This window comes from Myotis nattereri, assembly GCF_964212035.1.
Source record: "Myotis nattereri genome assembly, chromosome: 8".
NCBI lineage: Eukaryota > Metazoa > Chordata > Mammalia > Chiroptera > Vespertilionidae > Myotis > Myotis nattereri.
The window spans coordinates 18,520,245-18,526,244 of NC_138083.1; the positions used below are offsets into that span (position 1 = coordinate 18,520,245).

Here is a 6,000-nt window from a genome sequence, read left to right on the forward strand (position 1 = left end):
GAAAGTCACAAACAAGTCCCAGCTTAGAGGGCACAGTCCTCTTAGCATAATTAGGCTTGACCTTATAACGCTTCCCAGATCTTATCTGGGAAGCTAATGGGCTGAGGGAAGTGCAGGAAGTGGCCAAAACAAGTGAAACTCACAAGAACTGTGTAACTATGGTAACCACTACCTTGTTTACCTCTGACTATAAAATAAAGGCTCAGCTTGCCTCGTGGATCTCTGTGGCCTCAGCCAGGCACAGAAAGATCCACGGAAACTAAAGAGAGCTAGAGAGTTCTGAACACTGTCTCCGTGTAAAACATTCTTCGCCGACTCCGTCCACACCTTTGGGAACCCCTGGACCGCTGGGCCTGGACCCCGGCACCCCAATATTTCCAAATTATCTCTTGTCTCTTCTCTTTCATTTGTGTGCGGCTCCTCTTCCAGATCCTGAACCCTGAACCACACGGGACGTGGAGGGAAGCATTTAAACACCCTCATGCCTTCTTCTACAGCATGGATTATTTAACAAAAACCAAAAAGACATTTTTTATTTTTCAGTTACGGTTGACATACAATATTATTTTAGTTTCAGGTGTATAACCTTGTGATTAGACATTTAGGTAACTTATGAAGTGATTGCCCTGATATATCTAGCACCCATCTGACACGCTATGTAGCTATTACAATATTATTGACTACATTCCCTATGCTGTACTTTACATCCCTATGACTACTCTGTAACAACCAATTTGTACTTTTTCACCCATTCCCCTAGCCCCCCTCCTATCTGGCAATGATCAAAATGTTCTCTGTATCTATTAGTCTGTTTCTGTTTTGCATGCTTGTTTATTGTTTTTTAGATTCAATTGTTTGATAGATATTTACTGTCATTTTATTATTCACATTTTTTGTCATTTATTTTTTCTTCTTCTTTTTAAAGAACGTTTAACATTTCATGTAATAATGATTCAGTGGTAATGAACTCCATTAGCTTTTTGTTGTCTAGAAAGTTCTTTATAGGTCCTTCAATTCTAAATGACAACTTTCCTGGGTAATCTTGGTTGTAGGTCCTTGCTGTCCATCACTTTAAATATTTCTTGCCACCCCCTTCTGGCCTGCAAAGTTTCTGTTGAGAAATCAGCTGATAGTTTTATGTGAGCTCCCTTGTAGGTAACTAACTTATTTTCTCTTGCTGCTTTTAAGAATCTGTCTCTTAACCTTTTGCATTGTAATTATGATGTGTCTCAGTATGGGCCTCTTTGGGCTCATCTTCTTTGGGACTCTCTGGGCTTCCTGGGCTTGTATGTCTATTTCCTTCACCAGGTTAGGGAAGTTTTCTGTCATTTTTTCAAATGGGTTCTCAACTTCTTGCTCTCCTTCTTCTCCTTGCACACTCATGATGTGAATGGTGGAATGCTAGAAGTTATCCCAGAAGCTTCCTACACTATCTTCATTTTTTTGATTATTTTTCTTATTGCTATTCTGATTGGGTGTTTTTTGCTTCCTTATATTGCAAATCACTGATCTGATTCTCGGCTTCATCTACTCTACTGTTGATTACCTATAAATTATTCTTCATTTCAGTTAGTGTATCTGTTAGGTCTGATCAAATAATTGAATTCTAAACATCAGTTCCCTGGTGCACAAAATTCGTGCACGGGGCGGGGGGGGGGGGGCGCCCCTCAGCTCAGCCGGCATTCTCTCTCAGCCCGGGACCCTTCAGGAATGTCTGCCTGCCGGCTTAGGCCCAATTCCCCAAGCCGGCAGGTGGACATCCCTCTCACAATCCAGGATCCCCTGCTCCTTACCACCTGCCTGCTTGCTCCTTACAACTTGGCTTGCTGCTGCTTACAGCCTGGCTTGCTGCTCCTTAGCGCTGCCATGGAGGCAGGGGAGGCTGCCACCACTGCTGCTGCGCTCGCCAGCCGTGAGCCTGGCTTCTGGCTGAGCAGCACTCCCCCTGTGGGAGCACACTGACCACTAGGGGGCAGCTCCTGCATTGAACGTCTGCCCCTGGTGGTCAGTGTGCATTATAGCAACTTGTTGTTCCAGTTGTTCCACCTTAACAGTCTCTTAAGCTTTTATTATATAGACTAGAGGCCCGGTGCACAAAAATTTGTGCACTTGGGGGGAGGGGAGGGTCTCTCAGCCCAGCCTGTGCCCTCTCGCAGTCTAGGACCCCTCAGGAGATAACGACCTGCTGGCTTAGGCCTGCTCCTGGGTGGCAGAGGGCAGGCCCAATCCCTAGGTGCAGCCCCTGGTCGGGCTCAGAGCAGGGCTGATTGGGGAGTTGGGGTGCCACCCATTGTCATGCACAGAGCAGGGAAGATCAGGAGGTTGCAATGCCACCCTCAGTCACGCTCAGGGTAGGGCCGATTGGGGGGTTGGGGCACCGCCCCGTCACACTCAAGGCAGGGTCGATGGGGAGGTTGCGGCGCCACCCCGTCACGCACAGAGCAGGGCCAATCAGGGGGTTGGGGCGCTGCCCCCTGTCACGCACAGAGCAGGGCCCATCAGGGGGGTTGGGGCTCCGTACCGTGTCACGCACAGAGCAGGGTTGATCAGGGGGTTGGGGAGCTCCCCCTGTCACGCACAGAGCAGGGCAGATCAGGGGGTTGGGGAGATCCCCCTGTCACGAGAGCAGGGCCCATCAGGGGGTTGGGGAGCTCCCCCTGTCACGCACAGAGCAGGGCAGATCAGGGGGTTGAGGAGCTCCCCCGTCACTCACAGAGTAGGGCCGATAGGGGAGTTGGGGCACCGCCCCCTGTCACACACAGAGTAGGGCGGATCAGGGGGTTGGGGCGCTCCCCCCTATCAGGCACAGAGCAGGGCTGATCAGGGGGTTGGGGTGCCTTCCCCTGTCATGAACAGAGCAGGGTGGATAGGGAGGTTGTGGCTCTGCCCCCTGTCACACACAGAGCCGCAGAGCGATCAGGGGGTTTGGGCGCTGCCCTCGTCACACTGATCCCGGTGCCGGGAGGCCTTGCAGCTCCGCTGATCCCGGTGCTGGGAGGCATATTACCCTTTTACTATATAGGATAGAGGCCTGGTGCATGGGTGGGGGCCGGCTGGTTTGCCCTGAAGGGTGTCCTGGATCAGGGTGGGGGTCCCCACTGTGGTGCCTGGCCAGCCTGGGTGAGGGGATGATGGCTGTTTGCAGCTGGTCACACACCCTTCAGGGTGGGGGTCCCCACTGTGGTGCCTGGCCAGCCTGGGTGAGGGGATGATGGCTGTTTGCAGCTGGTCACACACCCTTCAGGGTGGGGGTCCCCACTGGGGTGCCTGGCCAGCCTGGATGAGGGGATGATGGCTGTTTGCAGCTGGTCACACACCCTTCAAGGTGGGGGTCCCCACTGGGATGCCTGGCCAGTCTGGGTGAGGGCCGAGGGCTGTTTTCAGGCTGGCGGGTGACTGAAGCTCCCAGCTGCTCCTTTTTTTCTCTTTTTTTATTCTGGGCCAGCTTTAGCTCTGAGGCTTGGCTCCAGCTCTTAGGCTTCGGCTGCTAAAAGCAGGTATCTGGTTTGTTTGGATTCTATAATTGAAACACTGTTTCAACTCCAGCTCTGAGATCCCGGCTAGCTGAAAGCTGGTTTCTGGGGTTTTGTTTAGCTTCTATATTTGTAACAATGTTTCAAACTGCAAGCTCAGAGGCCGGCAGCGGCAGGCAGGGAACGTTGGAGTCCTCCGTCACTGAAGCAAGCAAGCCTCATGTTCACTTCAAGCTGCCTGGCTGCCGGCCGCCATCTTGGCTGGCAGTTAATTTGCATATCGCCCTGATTAGCCAATGGGAAGGGTAGTGGAGGTATGGCTAATTACCATGTTTCTCTTTTATTAAATAGGCGGATTAGGTCATCTGGAAAACCAAAATGGTGCCAGCATCCAGAGACAAGAGGAATCAGATACTTTAAAGGACTCTGGGTGGGTTTTTTTGGGTGGAGAATTCTCTGGGCAGGTCCAGAGGGGAAAGATAATGGTCTTAGCAAGTGGAATGTAGTATAAACAAAAGGGAATGTCGATTGTGAAGAGGTCTAAAGGTCAGTACCCAGAGGAGGGATCCCCTCCCCCTAATGCACAAATTTCATGCACCGGGCCTCTAGTTAACTCATAATTCTTTAGCCCTTTTGGCCTCATGCATTCCTTCTCCAGGGACCCTAAAAGTATCCTTCACACTGCCTGGCTCATTTGAATGGTTTCCATGACTGTTTTTGTTTTGCTTATGCTTTTATTGATTTTAGAGAGAGGAAGGGAAAGGGATAGAGAGATAGAAACATCAATGAGAGAAACATCTATCAGCTGCCTCCTTTAAGTCCCCTACTTGGCAGCGAGCCCACAACCCATGGGCATGTGCCCTTACCTAGAATCCATCTGGTGACCTCTTGGTTTATGGGTCAATGCTCAACCACTTAGCCATACCAGCAGGGTTCCATGTCCATTTTCATGTTGTTTAAGTTCTAAGTTTCTTCAGCATCCCTATAACCATTGTTTGAACTCTGTATCTGGTAGCTTGCTTGCCTCCATTTCATTTAGGTTTTTTATTTTTTTCCTGGAAATGTTTCCTGTCCTTTCATTTGGGGTTTCTTTGTCTCCAAATTTTGGCTGCTTCCCTATGCTTCTTTCTATGTACTAGGTAGAGCTGTTACGTGCCCTGGACTTGGTAGAGTGGCCGTGTATAGTAGGTGTCCTGTAGGGTTCAGTGGCACAGCCTCCCAGTTCACCTGAGCTGGGTGCTCCAGGTACATCTGTGTGGGCACTGTCATGTTGTAATTGAGCCTTGATTGCTGCTGGCATCACTGGGAGGAACTGACCTCCAGGCCGATCAACTGCGAGGACCTGCTGTGACTACAGCAGAGGTGCTGCTGTGCAGAAACTGACCCTTCAAAGCAGGACTTGCTTCAGTGGGCTTTGGTGCTCAGGGAGTCTGCCCTTTGAGTGTGTCAGTACAGCATGGATTCTTAACCATGGACACAAAACCCACCCAGAACTTGAGGCTCAAACAACCTCTGAAACTTATGCGAAATTCTGTGCATCAATGGCTGTGCATCTAGAACCATCTAGGAAAATGGTTCTATGGCTTACACCAAATTCTCAAAGGGGAAGGGGATCGGAAGAGATTAACAGCTGAATCAATGAATGAATATATGAACGGGCTGGAAAGATCCGATAGAAGTGTCGTACAAAAAAAAATCAGAACCACTCTTACTCCATCCACCAAGCATATTTTCAAGACACAGAAACCAAGTTTAACCAAAGGTTAAATCCAAGGCAGTCAGAAGTCCTGTGTTCTAGTTTCAGCTCTATCAAGAAACAGAAGTCATTTCACGCGAAGCGCGAGTTCAAAAACTGAAAAAGCAGTCTGGGTCCTTTCGCACCCCTCCTTTCAGAGACATCCCTAGTCAGAAGCCGGCCTGCCGCCTGGGGAAAGCCGGCCTGGCGGGGAAAGCGTCACTATCAGAAGACCCCTGGATCACCAATTGCCCCCGTTCCTCTGCCCACCGGGAAAAGGATTTACCCCGGAAGCAAACCCTTCGCCCCCTACACTTGCACGCCTGTGCCCTCAGACCTCGGACCCCTCCGGCGTCCCCCACTCACCTGGCCGTAGCCGTCCACCTGGCCGCAGCGGTCCGCACCTACAAGAGACCGGCAGCAGCTCCCACCGCCAAGTCCAGCTCAGCTCTAAGTCGATTGGTCAGCGTCTCTGTGCGTCACTCCCGGCGCCGTCCACGGGCCAATCAAAAAGCGCCTCCTCCGGCAGGCAAGCGGAAGCAAGACATTCAGAGAAGCCGCGCCGCCATCTTGGAAAAGGGCAAGACACTCGTGCCTCGCTCTACAAAACCGTAGTTCCTCAGAACATACTTTTCTCCACGTTCACCGCTAAACGTTTCCGCTTTAGAAAACCCCGGCGCCAGCCGGACTGTTTTCTAGGCGCAGCCAGGACGCCTCAGGTGCACTCTCTGATCCAACATGACATCCGCCCGCCTCAGTGGGAAGTTCCTCTCATCACCTTAGTTACAGGGA

General features: G+C 50.9%; 1 protein-coding gene across 2 annotated transcripts in view; it reads right to left on the reverse strand.

Annotated features, from left to right (window-relative positions):
* The window catches only part of SEC23B (SEC23 homolog B, COPII coat complex component), a 47,353-nt gene extending 41,353 nt beyond the window's left edge, over positions 1-6,000 (reverse strand). Inside the window, exon 1 of one of the 2 annotated variants that reach the window (XM_081097218.1) lies at positions 5,575-6,000. The gene's annotated coding sequence lies outside the window, so the exon portion shown is untranslated. The remainder of the gene's footprint in view (positions 1-5,574) is intronic. The other variant, XM_081097219.1, reaches the window with a different exon arrangement.